Here is an 18,815-nt window from a genome sequence, read left to right on the forward strand (position 1 = left end):
GGAATTCTACCAGGACCGTTTGGTCTGTGAAAATCATCTGGAACCTTTGTGAAGTGGCAGCATGCTGGGCCCTGCCCCAGAGTTTCTGACTCAGTGCTCTGGATTGGCATTTGTAACAAGTTCCCAGGTGATGTGGATGCTATTCAGGGACCTCACTTTGACAGCCGATGGCTCCCATCAAATATATTCAGTAGTTGGAGTATTTCTCACACTGGAAATGTTCTTTTACTTTAGTCTTCCTCAGAGCACTGTCATCAGAATCCCCTGTTGTGCCTGTTGAAAGTGCAGATTCTTAGGGTCCACTCCAGATGTTTCAGGTCAGAATCACTACAGATGAAGCTCCTTGAACTTCACATCAATACCCCCTGCCACCCTGTGATTCTGCTCTAAGATGTGATGTTTTATCTCCCCTTCCTGTGTGCACACAAAACAGTTCTCCCCTGCTAACCAAATGAGGCAGGCAGGAAAAGGCCACCAGATCCCAAACAGAGAAGCAGGAAGTAGTAAGTTCCCTGAGGTGAGACGTTTTTACTGCATTATTCTGGGTCAGAGGTCCAGATCACAAGTGGCACTTCAGAACACACTTAGAAATTAATTCAGCCACAGAGAAAAGTCTCTAGTGTACTGCATACCACCCTTCATTATCTGTCTTCTTGTTGCAAACCTTCTGAATATGGGGGGAAAATTTCTCCCTTTCTAGCAAGCTCACTGTTTAACAACCAAGGTTTTTCTTTCTGTTTTCCAATATATTTTATGTTTTCTTGGCTATACCAACTCCCATCTCTGGACTCACAAAAATAAAAAAAAGAAACACAGTGCAGAATTAGAAAAGGCAGATGTTTTCTTCCCCATCCAACCTTGCTGACACTCCCATCTCTAATAAATGGGAAGTGAATAATAGAATATTTTATGTGTTTATAATTTTAAAACTACTTTGGTAACTGAAGGATGGGTATTAGAACAATTAAAAACAAGATACAATATCCCAAATATGCCACTCATAAGGTGGTGACCTTGAGAGAAATTACTGAGCCACACTACCTCCATTTCCTCACCTGTATAATGTGGGTAATAATAGTGTTTAACTCATGAGATTATGGAAATGAAGCATAAGAAGCAGTGAGCACAATGCCTGGTACATAGTATGTGTTAGATACATGTGAGGGTTTTCAAAATTATTAGAGAGTAGAGATGGCAAATGCTAAATAAATAATGGAATAAAAGAATAAACAAACAACTAGCCAAGGGAACAATAGGACAAGCAGTCCTTTATTTCTGTCATACTTCAAAATCTGACAGTTTACTGTTCAGGACATCTAAACTTTAGGAGTGCCTGGATGGATAGTATGAACCATATGAAGTTCATCAACAAAAGTATGACAAAACTAATTTTCTATAGCTGGGTGATGCCCAAGATTATTCTGTAAAACTCTTGTCAAGAACAAGAAAAGTAGAGGAATACAGATCTTGTATATGATGGAGAAGATAGCTTGTATTTTTTTTTTTTTTAAAGATAATGGTCAATAGGAGGCAGGAGGTAAAGTGCCAAAGCTGACCCACTGGGAAAGTTGAGGCAGGGCAATGGAAGAGGTTCATAAAATTGCCAGAGAAAAGCAGAGGACTACGAAGGACAATGGGCAATAAAATTGGAAAGGGGAGGCTGGGTGGATCAGGGATGTGCCTTCACTTAACTATGATTGATGGGTTTTCTCTCCTTTATGTTTATGAATAAAACAAGGCATACTTCCCACCTCATCCCCCTAGTAGCCCCCACTTTATCTGTAAAGCCTCAGCAGTTGGCCTATGTGATGTGGTTTATCATTCAGAGACATGCCAAAGACTCAATGCCACAGTCCATTTCATCTTTTGGAGTCTTAATCTCCCACTTAAATTCAGAAAGTGCTTATTTAAAGTAAATCCACTTTTAATGATGATACTTTTATTCTCATTATTACATTTTCCAACCTCATACTGAAATATAATGTGGTAACACACTGCACCATTAAGTCTCAACTATATTTAAATGAATATCTTGGGCCATGAGCATGCAAGATCTTGCACATACACAGAGATGTAGCAATGTTGTATGAACAAATGATGAAGCCAACATCAAAGCCTTGAGTTTATCTTAAATTAAGGCCTATATGTTCTCTGCTGCTACAGATCTAAAGAGTATATGTTAAGGCTGAATTAAATTTGGGATTCCTTTTGTTCCAAAGAGATGTGGAGGCAATTTGCTTCTGGACAATCCCAGTGCAAAGCATTCTCAAAGAACCAGACAGTTCCTAGGCTCACTCCAAATATGCATAGTTATACAAGTGATCAGATTTTTAAAAAAGTCTCCCACTGTTTGGAAAAATTATTTTCCTAAGTCTCAAGTAAACATGAAAAGTTATTTCAGTGACTCTAGAAAGAGACAAAGTCCTTAGGGTCTGGGCCAAATATAACCAAGAATCCCTGATCTAATACAGAAATTAAATCCATAGAGGCTCACTGCAAGTGCCATAAGTTACAGAAAAATGTCCAACTTATTAAAACAGCACCTGAATATATAAATGACTCCTAAAAAGGGACTAAATGTCAAGAAGAAAAACTATAACAAATATGGTAATGACAGTGATGATAACAAAATAACTAAGGCTTATTGACAATTTGTATTCTGGATATGGAGCAGAAATTTTATGTAGTTATCTAACTTATTCTCTAATAGACCCCTGAGAAAGCCTCATTCTACAGCTTAGGGAACAGAGGCTTGGTAAGACTGAGTGAGCTGTCCAAGGTCATGAGCTCATAGGTGGCAAAACCAAAATGCAAACCTAAGTCTATACATGCAGAGCTGGAACATTCCACTGTTACCTCATCTGACTCTCAGGAGAGAGAGCAACTAAGTAGGGGACTCCTTGGTAAGCTTAGATCTTAAATGAGAAATGGAAAACTGGCACATAATTAAGCAATAATACTGAAGTGTGACCCCCAAAGGACGGTAGAGGGGGCTAAAACCCTGAATAAGTCAGATCCTTTAGAAAATTGCTGAAAACTTCACAAAGGATGTTTTATTGATGGGGTCAAAGATTGAGAGCATCAGTCCTGTTGGCGCCCATCTTAAGTCTCAGCTGGGCAGTCTGGGAGGTTAATGGGGTACATCTTTAACAGAAGGGCGGGAAACAACCAAGGGAACAGCATATGCCAAGGGAAAAGCCTGCCGTTACATAAGGCTCCGTCTAAAAGGATAAGGGTGTCAGGTTAGGGGGTGCCTGATGTTGCATTAGCTTCCACTGGAGCTCTGGGGACTGGTGATAGGAAAGCACTGCTGCCTTGGAGCCCTTAGTCTTTGGAAAGCACACAGCAGCCTAGCTTTCAAGCCCTGGTGACAAAGTATAGCACAAACAAGAGGGAAAGTGCTGTGCCTATTGAGTTTGACTCTTAAAACGCCCCCAGAGACCCAAAGTAGGCCTGAACTCACTGGCAGCCACGCCTCAGAGCACCGGAAGCTACAAGACAAAAGCACCTCCCCCAAACATGGCAGCTAGAAAACCAGAACTTTCCAGACCAAGTAGACAAAGGACTTTTGAAAGGCGCTAGAGTGCTGGTGTCTTAAGGGGACTCAACCAGGGATGGAGGCACAGCACAGGAATGCCATCTTCATAGTTACTGAGGACTTCCTTTATGCTCAGGTCAGAGGGGCCTTGGGAAGCTGGGGTTATTTATGTTAGGTTTAGTTTTGGCAAGAGCATAGAAAGGGACAATCACTGTTTTTGCTTGGAGAGGAATTTAATTGCTAAAATGTTAAGAAAACAGCAAAAACAAATAGAAGCCCAGAGCTCCCTTGTCTTCATTTTCTGCATCCAGGAAAACATAATAGGTGAAAAGATAGTCACAAAACAGCCTGGTGCTGCAGTTTAAATGCACTCAAACCTTCAGACACAAATAGCTTACAGGAGAAGATACAAAAGATGAAGTGTGATCCGAGAACCTCTGTGGTTAATCTCTGCATAGTCATGGGAAACCTGAATGGTGCTAGAAGATGGGAGCAGAGTAACATTTATCAAAATTCAAAAAACTGGAACTGTATATCTGAGAATAAATTCAGCGAGCTATTGTCATGTAATAGATAAAGGACAAAGCCAAAGGCTTGAAGAGTGTCATTCAGAGTCTGAGATAGGAGCAACCCACTGCTTCTGTTTGCCATCCACAGAAATGGAGACCACATTACCTGGCTCAGTCCATTCCCAAGGTTTGAAGGAGTCTCTACTGAATGTATGCTTGTGAAAATGCTTTGAAAACTGAAGCTCTTAAAGCTGCCACACCTCATATTTCTATTCGCAGTTTGTATAAAGACATAGAAATAAAACTAATGCAATGCAAAAGTGACACAACTGAGTTCAAGTGAATGTGCTGGGCAGCAGGTAAAAGGAGACTCCTAAAGCTCTCCACTTGCATGAACAATGAGACAAACCTGGCAAGGGCGGAATGCCACAGGGATTGGCTTTCATTAATGTAAAACATTTTCATTGTACAGGTATAAGAGAGTGGGGAGAAGTAGCCCTAACCTTGGAGCATTTGATGTAGGAAAATCCTTGGAGATTTCACTTTACCACAAGGTAAGGATGAATCAACAGTATGATCTGGATGCAAACGAAGAATGCAACCACAGAATTCACTAACGGAAACACCCTGACAGTAGAACAGATGAATGGGATGTATGTACACTTGCATCATTGCTGCCTTGTGTATTAGTTGTTTGTGGCATGCTTTAGATACACAAGGGGCGCGGGGGGTCTTAAGGGGTACTTGGAATCATAATGACTATAAATATACTTCAGCGGGAGAAAAGAAAATGTTCAAAGTTTCAGGTGATTCAAATACATGTTAGAACACCACTCATTAACATGGTTGCGGGGGCATGAGGGTATCAGTACTTGGGTCGGTGTCTCTTACAGTCCCTCCCATCTGCAGCAGGAGCCTCTTCACAGGAGGGGCTTGCTCTTTCAAAGATGATTTGAAAAGATGGAGGTAAATTAACATATTGATTTCCCAGCACTCTGAAGGCCAAAAGCAGCACACACTCGGTCATGTTTCAGATGATGGAATGTGAAATTAAATTAAAGGATGCATCTGTGCTCAGTCCCTAATTGCCTGCCTACTGGATGGCTTTAAGGAGCACAAAGAGGGAAGAGAGAAAAATGAAAAGGAAGAAGCAAGGTGAGTGCATTAGAGAGCCTGAAAAACTGCAAGTTACAACACAGGGGAGGGGCAATGAAGAATTCTAATGCACAGATTAAAGTTGAGTGTTAAATAAGTCTCCACAATTCACAATATAAGCAAAAACAGTCACCAATTGGCATCTCTGACAAAAATAAGTTTTAGAAGCATTCCTCTGGAAACATTTTTACATATCTGAAAGTGTTGCACAGTTAGGAGAAATTAATAGTTGGATTAAAGTTTTTAATCATCACTTCATTCAAATGCCAATTTTCATGCTTAGGCCTGTTTCTAAACTCTCAGGTTAGCTTTAATCTTTCTAATTGGTCCTGGGATGTAGTTCATTAAAAAGCAGATCACTAAATAAAATTGTTCTACTCATCTGTGCCCTATTTTTGTGTTCACCCAGCAACAAACAAACACAAAACTTGATAGTAATCTTTCATTGGATGATTAAGTGATAGAAATACAAAAGGCATGTATTTAATGATAATTATTTATAAATTTATATAACTTACCTCCATTGGTACAAAAATGAAACAAAGAAAAAAATGCTCTTGTTTTTCTCCTCTATTTCATGGAAAGTTAATGTTCTGTGACATATTGATAAGTATTACTAGGAAAAAATAGTTTTTTTATGGTCAAATCAATTTGAGAAACACAGGGATAAAGAGTTTTCTTCCTATGGGGATTTGCAAAACCCTTACTATGCATGGAGGAGGGAGACACAGAAAAACATTTCCAAAATGGAACATTTTTATCATCTCCAGGGATCCAAGTGTGCTGGGAAACAGCCTAAGAAATACTGCACACACTCCTCTGTCTAAATCCATTCTCAAATCACATTTTCAAAATTCTCAAAACCAAGTGACAGTATAGCCACTGGTCTAAGGACCTCAACAGCTGGATGCCTGAGGCTACACACCAGAAATTGCTGCTCAGTTGCAAGATGATAAACCAGATAGAAGCAGATTAAGCTATGGGAATCTGGTTTAAGTATATTTACTGTCACCTACATAGGTGTCCAATTCAGTCCTACTAGATTTTTGTATATTTCAAAAAAATGCTTACTTTGGAGATTAGAAATGAGATAACCAATTGACCATTTCCATCCTGAGTATTACAGATGGAATACATAATTGTTCTTAGCCAGCAGTCAAGAATATGTAATTCAATAAATCAAAGTGTTTCACTGACAGTTATTGCTGTCATTTTAATTACTAATTGATAACATGAGTATAAGATTATACAGCATAATTCAAACAGAATTAAGTCATTTACTTGTCAATTGGCAAAAAATGTAATAACTGCTTATGACTTGTTAAGCAAAGTTCTAGTCACTGGGCAAGGGTGTAAGAAATAGGAGATTAACAAGGCTAAATCACATTAAAATGCCTGTAAATGTCAAATATAGACCAAATTTTTGCAGAATTGTACAAAAGAAAGCAAAATGGTCTATTAATGATCTTATCTTGTTGCAGGCTGAAATTATGCTATTTTGATACATTTGTATAAGATACATATTTAAAGTTAATTTCACTTGGTTCATTTGACTGTTTAAAATGTGACCACTATAAAATAAAAACTCATATATATGTCTATCCCTGCAAAAATAATTTTAAAGAGCGAGAGAGAGAGAAATGGCCAAGAGATTTTGAAGTTAGGCAGACCTGGGATAGAAGTCAATTTTGCTATTACTTTTCTGAACCTTAGTTTCCTGTGCTAGTAAAATGGGGTTATAATCATCTATTTAATTTCCATCTCCTGCAGGAGTGTGGTAGAAATTAAATGAGATAAATGTAAATAAGGTGCTTGGAACACAAAGGTAGAACATAAAATGTCCACTAAAGTTCTGCAATTTTTTTCTGAGGAAACAGTTCATAAAACTGGTGAAAAACTATAAGTGCTACCACTCAGCAGAGGAGTGGTGTCTTCTGCATGCTGTGCATGTTGTATCACCTATGGGAAAGGAAAAGGAAGACACCCAATAAAGATACAAATCTTGCAAGAAAAACATAAACTGGAGATAAGCAAAGGAATAAAAGGTTGGAGCTTTCAGTGCAGAGTTAGAGGCACTCCAGTCTAGGACACCAAATTTCTATATGTAAATAGTTTTATATAAAGGTACCAGGGCTGGGGAGATAGCTCAGCTGGTAGAGTGCTTGCCTCGCAAACACAAGGCCCTGAGTTCGATCCCCAGTACCGCAAAAAAAAAAAAAAAGAATAAAGGTACCAAGTTGTTCAGTTGTGAAAACTTTCCTAGAAACAAGAAAGGGACATGAGAATCCACAGGAAGCTGTGGAGCTTGTGCCAACATCGTTCAAATGTGACACGTGATCAAGACAGGAGTGCAGAAACTGAAATAATCTCACCTCCAGCCAGAGTCAGCTTGAGACTGTAAGGAAGAGAGGAGATTGAGGGGGCACATGGGCTGTCCACACAGCTTCAGAAGCATTCTTCCTAAGCAGAGGAACCAGAAAATCTTTTCAACAAAGAAAAAGTACCGAATGTGAAGATTCCTTTGTTAACAGATAATTTTTAGGTGAAAAAGTGAAATCAGATTTAAGCTACCCAAGGACAGTTTGTCTTTTCTACTCCAGGTCAATATGGCAAGTGTTCAAATTAAGCTGGACTCTCCTATTTGCCAAACCATAGGGCACTGAGGGGAATAATAAGAACCTCTTGAAAATAAAAATCTTGTGTAATGTACTGTAGCATTTATTTTAGTGGCTGAATGTATTTTAATGGCTTTAGAAATGATTTTAGTTCTGTATTCAAAGAAACATTAAGAGGCCACTTAAATTTTTCAGTTACACTTTACTGCACTTTATGGAGGAAGTGTTACGTTATAATATTTGTGACTCTGTGGATAGAAGAAGGCCCCCTAGGCATGTTCCTCATGAATGTCACAGGTTTACTGTATCCAAGAATATTAGAGATAGGAAGGATTTTTAGTAAACTATGGTCCATAAGACAAAGCAGCTTAGAGATCATAATGGCAGTAGATATCAGGGCACCTATGTTGGTCATTCATTTCTCAAACACACATTCGCTCAACATCTTCTGAGTGCCAGGCACCAGGATCACAGTGTTTATAGAGACAGAGTCCTTACATGTCAGTGTTTGTGGTGGGGAGGGGACCCAATAAACAAACATAAATAATATCATCTAATGATAAGTGCAGTGGTGAAAATAAAATGGGACCATGTAGTATAGTATGATCGGGGAGCCACTGTGACAGGAAGACAGGAATCTGAGGATGGGGCAGTTAAAATATTTGAACAGGAAAAGGCATTCAGTCAGGCCTGTGCAAAGTCCTCATGTGAACTTGAGCTAGTCGAGGAAAAGAGAGATTAGTGTGGGGAGCGCACAGTGAAGGGGTAGGGAATGGGCAGTGAGGGCAGAGGGGCAGGCTGGAATGCTGGTGTGCCCAGTGCTCAAGGTAAAGTGCTGGGTTTTATTCTGGTTGCTCTGAGATGCCACTCGTAGGTGCAAGTGGCAAGAGCATGAACTGATTCATATTCTTAAAAGGATACTCTGGGTGAATTTGGATAACATGGTGATGATCGTGGCACCATAATTCTGGGTCTTCCCAATTCCCCACCTAAAAACAGAGCCAAAACCCTGTGGGAGACTGGGGTTGTGGCATAATGGTAGAGCACTTGCCTGGCATGTGTGAGGTACTGGGTTCGATTTTCAGTATCACATATAAATAAAAAAATAAATAAAGGTTCATTGACAACTAAAATAATATTTAAAAAAGAAAAACCACTATGGGCAACTTTTATACCAAACTAAGAGACAATGTATCTCACAAACTACTAACTACAAACAGGGGCAAACCACTAACAAAGACAATACCAGTATCTATACGACAGAAAGCAGAAAGTAAAGAGGTGTCTGAGAATAGCAGAATTCCCAAAGAGCCAACACTAGAAAGTATTGCAAGTCAGTTTGATAATGTGGCTACAAATGACCAACCCCAAAAGCTGGTGAGGGCTAAGGGCTCCTGGCAAGACCCAAACAGTCAGGAGCTATCCAGCCCCTGTTAACTCTTGAATTTGATCAGTCACAACTCCCATCCAGAACAAAGTAAAGAGAAACGATGGGGAGTAAAATCAAATTGAGCAAGTCAGGAACAACAATCACAAAGGAAAGAGAAAATCCAAAGATACATCTGACAATCCTCCCATTCTTGATGGGTTTCTTATGATGTGATCTTGATGCCTCTCCCATTGAATAATGAGGTTCATGGGCTTTCCCCTTGAATCTAGGTGAAATTTTGTGATTTGGTCAACAGAATATGATGAAAGTAACTCTTTGTGATTTTCAAGTCCAGATTATAAAAACGCCATGCATTTCTGCCTTACCCTCTTGGACTGCTCCCTCCTAAAACCCAGCTGCTGTGCTGTGAGGAAGCCCACACTAGCCCAGGGGAGAAGCCACGTGTAGTTACTCTAGTTGACAGTTGAGTGAAGTCCAAGCCAACAACAAGCTGAGGCCCCAGATAGTGGGAAGCAGATGAGCTACCTCTGCTGCCTTCCATCTGAATTCCTGTCCCACAAAATCCGAAAGCATGATAGCATAGTTATTGTTCATCAATAACTATGCTATAGTCTACAGTAGTATAGTATCCAGTGATAGCAACAGAGCTATCAAAGTTTTAGTTAAAATATTCAGTCTTATGGCAAAATTTATAAGGTGTGTTTACTTTAAGAGTCATCTTTATTTTTCATAAATTGTAAAACAAATTCAATGTCAGTAGAAGTACCTTAATTATTGGTGTAGCATAATCTGCTTTCCTTTGCTCTGGATGGAATCTCTTGCTAGCAAACACTTCAAAAACCATGCCAAGCAAAGCCTGTTTTCCCCCAAAATAAGCAGCCAAATTCATTTGTTTCTTTTTGTCTTTTGAAAAAATTTATTTGCAAATGGTAGAAATGGGAGAAGTAGGATGAATGCATAGTCTATCATCCAAACTGGGACCATTTTTCAAAACAGTTTCATTGAGATATAGTTCCCATACCATAAGATTTACCCATGTAAAGTGTACAATTCAGTGTTTACTGGCTACAGTCAGATGTAAACATCACAATCTAATGTTAGAGAATTTTATTCACCTCTAACCTAAGACAAGTTGAAAATGAAAGGAGTCTAATAATTATTCAGGGACAACAGGCATAAATTTAGTACATACAGGGTATAAATTCAAAATAGGAGGTGCTTTAGAAAGAGACAGATGATCAGAAATGGAACTCTAGTTCTTTTCTGGGGTTAAGGGAAGGTTGTATAAAGGGATAGAGCCAGTTTTGAAAACTCTTTGGCAGTATCTATTAAAGCAGAACATATGTATGCACTACGGCTCAGCAATTCCATTCCAAATGACTACTTACTAGATGATTTCATTTAAATCAACTTCAAAAACATGCAGAAGTAATCTATGGTGTGACATTAGAGATTACGATTGTGGTTTACCTCCAGGCAAGTTAGTGACTGGAACAGGCAGGTTGGGAATTGTGAGGTTCTGGTGATGATCTATTTCTTGTTTTACAAAGACGTGTTCACTTCTTAAAGAGTCATCGAATAGTGCATTTAGAATTTGTGCACTTTTCTATATGAACATTAGATAAATTTGTGTTTGGTAAATGGATATTAAGAACCTGAATTGAGAAAAGATTTGTGAGCCCATGAAGACAGCTCTATCTTAAAGAGAGCAATTAAGAGCAGTTAGTGTTCAAACAGTAGCAAATAGGTGCTAATTTTCTCCTTAACACCTTTCCCTGGAACTGGAGGCAATGAAATTCCTAGGGAGATAGAGGTGGGGAAAAGCAAAAGGTCTTTCTCACACAAAGGGAATGTTTAAGTAGAGGACGAAATAATTAGCAGTAAGAAATCATGGAATCTTTTTTTTTTTTTTTGGCAGTGCTGGGGATTTGAACCCAGGGCCTTGTGCTTGGGAGGTAAACACTCTACTAACCGAGCTATATCCCCAGCCCTGAATCTTTCATTTTTAGTTGGAGTTTTTCAATGCTTCTGCTAACCAGGATAGTGTTTTGGAGTTGGAAGTAATATTAAGGATCACTTAATCTTTTTTTTTTTCACTTTCAGTTAAGGAACTAAGGTCCAGAGAATCCTGATACGATTAGCCCACAATTATACAGCTAGTTAGTATTAAAGCTGGGATAAGATTCTAGGCATCTTGACATAGAAACCATTTTTTACCCTATTACTAATGATAGTTAACTGCTTACCAAGTAGCAAACTCTGTGATAAGGGCATTCCTATTGATTTGATATGATCTCCAGGAGAGACAATAGGTCTAACACTTACCCATATTTTATAGAGGGTGAAACCAGAGATGCCTAGAAAAGTTAATATACTTTGACAAGGTTAAATATTAATTAAGCAGAGGTGCCAGGATTCCAATTAGTTCTTACTCTAGAGTCTAAGAATTTAACCCAGGGGCAATATTGCTTCCTTGAATTAATAGTACTTTTTGCCATGTTTCTAAGTTGAAGAGTAAATGAGCTCATAGATGTGTTATTTCTTGATTGTTAAAATGTCACAGGTAAAAATTCTGAGTTACTTTTTACTAGGTTCTAATTCAATTGTTTTTACTTATTTATATCCGAGAACAATACATCCATTCGACCAATACTCTCTTCAATAGGCAGGAAACTTTTCCTCTTGGCAGCTACCTACCAGTGAAGTGGTTGAGTTTACCGATTAAGGAGTCATTCAACACCCAGAGATAACCTTGCAAACAGCACCTCTTTTAATGACACATCTTTATTTCCTTGGTAATGTTCTTAACAACATATAATAAGTTGGGTTAAAGATTCATGGCCAACACATAAATTTCACAGTTTTCTTCTTGAGTATCCATGGATATTTAAGATCAGGTCCTGCAAGAATCTAAATAACCATTTCTACCCAAAACCTCAAGAATCTAAGTAACCATTTCTACCCAAAGTGCTAGAAAAACACTATTTTGAGTTTGATGCAGATACAAGAAAACTCATTCAGATAAGGCATATTTGACTTGGCAAACGACAGCCTGTTTTAGAGTTTGATTTCCTCACATTTTTTCTAAATATCTAATTCATAGTAGAACTGAGACATTTAAGAAGTGCAGGCTCATTCATTATGCATTGCAAAGTGCACTTTCTTTCAATTCATTCATGCTGTAAGACCATCAAGGTTAACAGAACAGTAAAACAAAAATGGTATTTACTTCTCTCTTCATTGTCATCATTTTGAACTTACAGGTATGTAGAGATAGAGAGACCAAAGGGGAAAATGGAAAAGAGAAGCCCCTCATTGAAGCCAATATTTCCTCTAATTTATTTTTAAGTAGAAAACTGTTACACGAAAAAGCAGAGGAGTGAGCATAAGTGATCATTTTATTCAACCATCCCCCAAAGATGATGAATACACAGCATACTTCACTCCATGGCAGACATCACTAACTGATAAAAGCCTGCTTTCCTGCCAAACACAGATTCCCCTGACCTCAGGTTCTTTCCCAAAATAACATCGATCATCTAGTATGTGCAAGACACTGTACTAACCACTTTAAATGCATCACCTCATTTTATAGCCTCACAACATCCTAAGAGAGGTCTATTATTATTCTCCTTTTAGAGAATCAGAGGTGAAGTCACACAGTTGCAAGGGGCTGAGCTAGCATTCAAAGCCAGGTTCATTTTCCTCCAGTGTCAATGCTCATAATGACGACACTATATAACCAGATTCCACCAGCTGGCTGGAGTTAGCACCTAATAGATAAGCTATTGCCATCATGGTTCTCCTTGCAGATGTTCCTTCTCTGGCATCACAACGAGTGGTCACAGGACATTATTGCTTTAAAAAAAAAGAAAAGATCTTTCCTACTCATTAGTCTTAGCTTTGCTTTTAAAGGCCACACAAAGCAAATTCTTAGCTTGCATATGGTAGCATCATTGTACCTCCAACCTCCCCTCTGATATTTTCCTGGGAAGGGCCCTCTTGGCTGGGGTAAGGGCCTTCTGTTCTTTCAGTTGGGCCATATGTGCCTTTTATGTGTCCCCCATCCTTCTGTAGCAGTGCTGGTTTGCCTCCGTCTCTCTGAAGAAGAGAACATGTTGCTACTAAGGTTGGACCAGCTCCGGGGACAGTAGGACTATCCCTACCTGCCAGGTTCTGGTTCTCTTGGTTCTCATGCCTGGTGATTGAGAGCCAAACAAATTTTATAATTCCATTAACTTATGCTGACCATTTAATATTCTATTAAGTTAGCCTAGGCCTCAAAGTCCAGATAAGAAGGTAGATGTAAGAAGGAGAAAGTAGAAGAAAGTTGAGAACTGATTGAAGAACAAACATTGAGGAGATGGAAATGTTTCTGACAAAAGAGTCCGCCAAGTTTCCCAAGTCAATGTGTCCTCCTATCCATGTGGAATACCCTTAACAAAATTTTGTAAAAGTGGCCCAGTTCAAAACTCTTTCTGTTTTACTCTGCCTGAAATCATTTAGAGATTCACTGAGGTTAATAAGCAAAAACAAGCAACAAATGGTGGGTACATTCCAGGTTTTCTGAGGAATCTCCACTGCTTTACAGAGTTGCTGTACCAATTTGCAATCCTACTAGCAATGTATGAGTGTGCCTTTTTCCCCACATCCTCACCAACACCTATTATTGCTTGTATTCTTGATAATAGCCATTCTAATTGGAGTGAGATGAAATCTTAGGGTGGTTTTGATGTACATTTCTCTAATTACTAGAGATATTAAACACTTTTTCATATATTTGTTGATCATTTATATATCCTCTTCTGTGAAGTGTCTGCCCAGTTCCTTAGCCCATTTATTGATTGGGTTCTTTGTATTTTTGGTATAAAGTTTTTTAAGTTCTTCATAAATTTTAGAGATCAGTGCTCTATCTGAAGTGCATGTGGAAAAGATTTTCTTCCACTCTGTAGGCTCTCTCTTCACATTGATTGTTTGCTGAGAAAAAAATTTTTAGTTTGAATCCATCCCATTTCAGCATACTACAATAACACAGCCACATCAATGTTTATAGAAGCTCAATTTACAATAGCTAGATTGTGGAACCAATCTAGATGCCCTTCAATAGATGAATGGATAAAGAAACTGTGTATACACAATAGCCAGATTGTGGAACCAACCTAGATGTCCTTCAATTGATGAATGGATAAAGAAAATGTGGTATATATATACAATGGAATATTACTCAGCCATAAAGAATGATAAAATTATGGCATTTGCAGGCAAATGGATGAAACTGGAGAATATCATGCTAAGTGAGATAAGCCAATCTCAAAAAACCAAAGGAAGAATGATATCGCTAATAAGTGGATGATGACACATAATGGGGGGTGGGAAGGGTTAGTGTTGGGGTTGGAGTTGGGTTTAGGGAGGGGGGCAGGAATGGAGGAAGGAAGGACTGTATAGATGGAGGGGAGGGGTGGGAGGGTTGGGGGGGAAGGGAAAAAATGGCAGAATGAATCAAACAACATTACCCTATGTAAATTTATGATTACACAAATGGTATGCCTTTATGCCATGTACAGACAGAGAAACAACATGTATCCCATTTGTTTACAATAAAAAAAAATCTAAAAAAAAAAAAGAAACTGTGTATATATACACAATATAACCTTATTCAGCCATAAAGAAGAATAAAATTATGGCATTTGCAGGTAAATGTATGTAGTTGGAGAATATCATGCTAAGTGAAGTAAGCCAATCCCAAACAACCAAATATCAAATGTTTTCTCTGATAAGTGGATAATGATATATTATGGGGATGGGGGGTAAGAGAAGAATGGAGGAACTTTGGATTGTGTAGAGGGAAATGAGGGGAGGGGTGGGGGCTGGGGAAGGAAAGTTTGTGAAATGAGACAACACCATTACCCTATGTACACAAATGGTATGAATCTACATGGTGTACAATCAGGGAAATGAAAAGTTGTACAACATTTGTGTACAATGAATCAAAATGCAGTCTGTAAAAATAAAAATAATTCTTTTAAAAAAGCAACAAACAAAGCTGAAAGCAAAACAAAACAAAAATTAAACCATAATAACCTGGATTATCAGATAGTCATACACTCTAAGTGAGAAGAAAGTCATTTGGTTAGCAGATGATGCCACATCATTATTAGTATACCTTTTTGATTGGGATAAGGAAGGAGAAGGTGAGGAAGGCTGAGAATTTGGGGATGGGGATAAGTATTTTGTTAGTGGGAAGACCTGATGGTATAGCACCATGTGAGCCTGTAGCAACAGGTGGGCAGCAGAACAAGGGACAGTTTCAGTAGGCAAATTCACCTCTGTGGCACTTGACCCAGGACTAGGAAATCTGCTGCTTTCTTCTCCTCTCTGATCTCAGCCCAGATGTCATTCTTCTCTTATCACATCCTCAGATGTGGCCTGTGTTGGAACAGCCCCTCCACCAAATATCCTGTCTGCAAAGTGCTGCAGCTGGAAAGAGAGTGGCAAGAGCCCAGGACACACTGACTCCCAGGGGTCCTCCAGGGACAGGGAAGGGGAGGAGCCACGAGGCATCAGGTGACTCTGAGCAGGGACAAGTTGACAAGGGACCGCAGCATGGAAAACTGCACCAAGGTCTGACAAATGATTTGTGGTTTCGCAATCGACCTCATTCAGTTTAATTTAATCACCATAGCAGTTCAAGTGCTCTATTTACTCTCTGGGAAAAAGCTATGGCCAAACCCCTAAGTCTGATTTTTTAGATACTTGAGAATGTAGGGTGGAATGCAACCAACAGCAACACAACAACAACAAAACGATGACAAATAAGCTGCTATAAAGCAGGGACTACAGCTTATTAAGTTCAATTTTACACACAAGTGACCTTGAACACCTAGTATTTGACCCCTAAATGGCCCCAGCTGATCCCAATTACTATCTGTGCACATGCACCTGGGTTTTCTGTAAGTCAACACACTAATAAGGCTTTGTTTTCAGGCTGAAACTTTAGTTAGATGACTCTGCTAAAAACTGAAAGGGGACACGAAAAGGTCTAGGAAGCATTTTGATTCTATAGGACACACTTGTATTGCAAAACTGTGGTTTACCTTTTGTTATTGTTAATTTTAAGCAATTATTTAGCATGAACTCTTATCTGGAGAAGTGTAGTTGTCTTCCTATTCCTCCCAACAAGACAAGGTACATCATCTTGTACACCTACCACTGGTATGGTGTAAATGTCTGTGCCCCCACCCCAAACTCATAAGGTGAAATTTAACCTTCAGGGTGAAAGCATTAAAAAATAAGGCTCCTGGGTATGTGTGTATGTGTGATTGGATCATGAGAGTGGGGTTCTCATCAATGATTACTTTTAAAAGAGGCCCCAGAGAGCTGCCCTGTTCCTTCCACCAATGGAAACTGCCCCAGGAAAAGACGTAGAAGGTGATATCTGTGAGGAACGTGACCTCACCAGATACCGAATCAACTGGCACTTTAGTCTTAGACTTTCCCACCTCCAAAATTGTGAGAAATAAAATTCTTGATGTTTATAAGACACCCTGTGTGTGGTATTTTGTTATAACAGCCTAAATGGAACAAAAAAGCATAGTAATCAGCATAAAACAGAACAGGCAAAGGTACAAAGGGGACAGGCAGGAGTAGTGGTCCTTAGTGATTCACTTGCCCATCTGCCAAAGCTCCTTAGTGTGGTAACAACAACTCAATTTTTCTTTCCTCTACATTCAATCCATATAACTTAGATATCTTACACCTGTCACGTTCTCCCAGAGTCCAGGGGTGAGAAAGTGACCCATATCTGGTCAACTGGGTCATTTCCCTTCTCTCTGACCTTATAGATTACGATGGAGCACAAGACAGGTTGATAGAATCCATTTGAAACTAGTTAGAAAGAAGAATTGAGTGGCAAAAGGACAACAGAACAGAAATTTGCTGGACCTAGTGTCAGGACAACCTTGGGATCTTTTTGTTAAATAATTTTTTCCCTGCTAAAGCCAGTTTAAATTGAGTTTCTGTAACTTTTCCCTTAAAAAATCTAGACAAGGTAGAGGTCAGTCTCTTGGAATTTTGTTTCTTTTGATTTACTCTGTAGTTGAACAACAACATTTAATATGAAGGTAGGTAGCTTTAAGATGACCTGATGATTCTGGCTTCCTAGTGTTCGTGATCTGGTGTAACCCTGTCCTTCTGAGTATAGGCTGAACTCTGTGACATTCTTCTATTGAATGGAAGGCAAGAGTGATGGGCTGTCACTTCTAAAGATTAAATTTCAAAGAGGCTATGACTTTTGCTGACATGCCCTTTCTTGCCCTCTCTTGGCTCTCCTGCTCTGAGGGAGGCCAGCTGCTATGTTTGAACTGCCCAAAGGAGAGAACCATGGAGGGGAAAAACAAAAAAAAAAAAAAAAAAACAAAGCTGAGGCCACCAACCAATGACCAGCAAGGACCTGAGGCCTGCCTGCAGTCACAGAAGTGAGCCTGGATGGGCATTGTCCCCTAGTCCAGCCTAGAGGTAACTACAACTCCAGCCTAGACCTTGATCACAACCTTCTGAGAGACCAGGAACCCAAGGGCCTAGCTAAGCTGACCCACAGAAACTGTAAGATGTGTCTGATATGTTAACTTGCTAAATTTGGGGCTAATTTGTCATGTAGCAATAGATGACCAACAGAATGCTCTTATCCTAAGTAGATTAACAATAAAACATTCATCCTTTTCCTCTTTGTTATGTTTCCCAAGACAACTCTCAATTACTTTATTTATAGGATTTACAAAGCAGTTTTAATATATCAAAGTTAATAACATGTTGATAGTAATGAATTATATGGTTATGAGAAAATATGGTATTTGAGTAGTAAGATTCTTTAAGAGAAAGACTGACAGGTGAAATTTCAATCTAGCTTAGACCAGTCTGTTTTACAAATATACACAGTGTGCACCTGCTATGCTCCATACATAGAAGATAAATAGTGCAACTGGCCAGCTTCAGAGAGCCCAAAAGAGAGGAGAGAAACACACAAGAACGGAAACAGATTAATTAAGGGAAGAGTCCCTTCTTACTAACAATGTAACACTGGATAAGCCATTTAACTTTTCAGTGTTTTGGCTTCCTCATTTATAAAGTGACAAATAACAATAATAACAGCTGATTAATCAGATTGTTTGAAGGACTAAAAAAGAAAATATATATTAAAGCACTATAAAATCCCAAAAGGAAATAAACCATAATAATTATGATGCTTACTACAAAAACCATAAAATATAAGCTTTACTGGGAAATAGATAAGAATAGTTTGTAACTCATTTGCTGTTTACAGCATGTGGAAAAAAATTCCATTGTATATTTAAATATGTTCTTAAATTTGAAAATTGCACTCTAAAGGTAACTGGTTGGATTACTCCTTTAAAAACCATGCAATCTGAATTACTTCTCTAAATATAAACTTCTCATACTTTCATCTTAATTTATTCTCTATGAGAAGACAGTTACAGTAATTGTTTTAGAAAACCTGAGTAAAAATTATATAGAACATGCAAATTCCAATCATTTTGGTCAAATCAAAACTTTCATGATCAAAAATTTTTCTGCCCTCTGAAAAAGAGACA

General features: G+C 38.7%; 1 protein-coding gene across 8 annotated transcripts in view; it reads right to left on the reverse strand.

Annotated features, from left to right (window-relative positions):
- The window catches only part of Grip1 (glutamate receptor interacting protein 1), a 379,314-nt gene that overhangs the window by 346,504 nt on the left and 13,995 nt on the right, over positions 1-18,815 (reverse strand). Inside the window, exon 1 of one of the 8 annotated variants that reach the window (XM_047550570.1) lies at positions 15,532-15,650. The exons of the other annotated variants lie outside the window; for them this stretch is intronic. The gene's annotated coding sequence lies outside the window, so the exon portion shown is untranslated. Of the gene's footprint in view, positions 1-15,531; positions 15,651-18,815 lie in introns of those variants that run through there. 8 annotated transcript variants of the gene reach the window in all.

Source organism: Sciurus carolinensis, chromosome 4 (assembly GCF_902686445.1).
Source record: "Sciurus carolinensis chromosome 4, mSciCar1.2, whole genome shotgun sequence".
Lineage (NCBI taxonomy): Eukaryota > Metazoa > Chordata > Mammalia > Rodentia > Sciuridae > Sciurus > Sciurus carolinensis.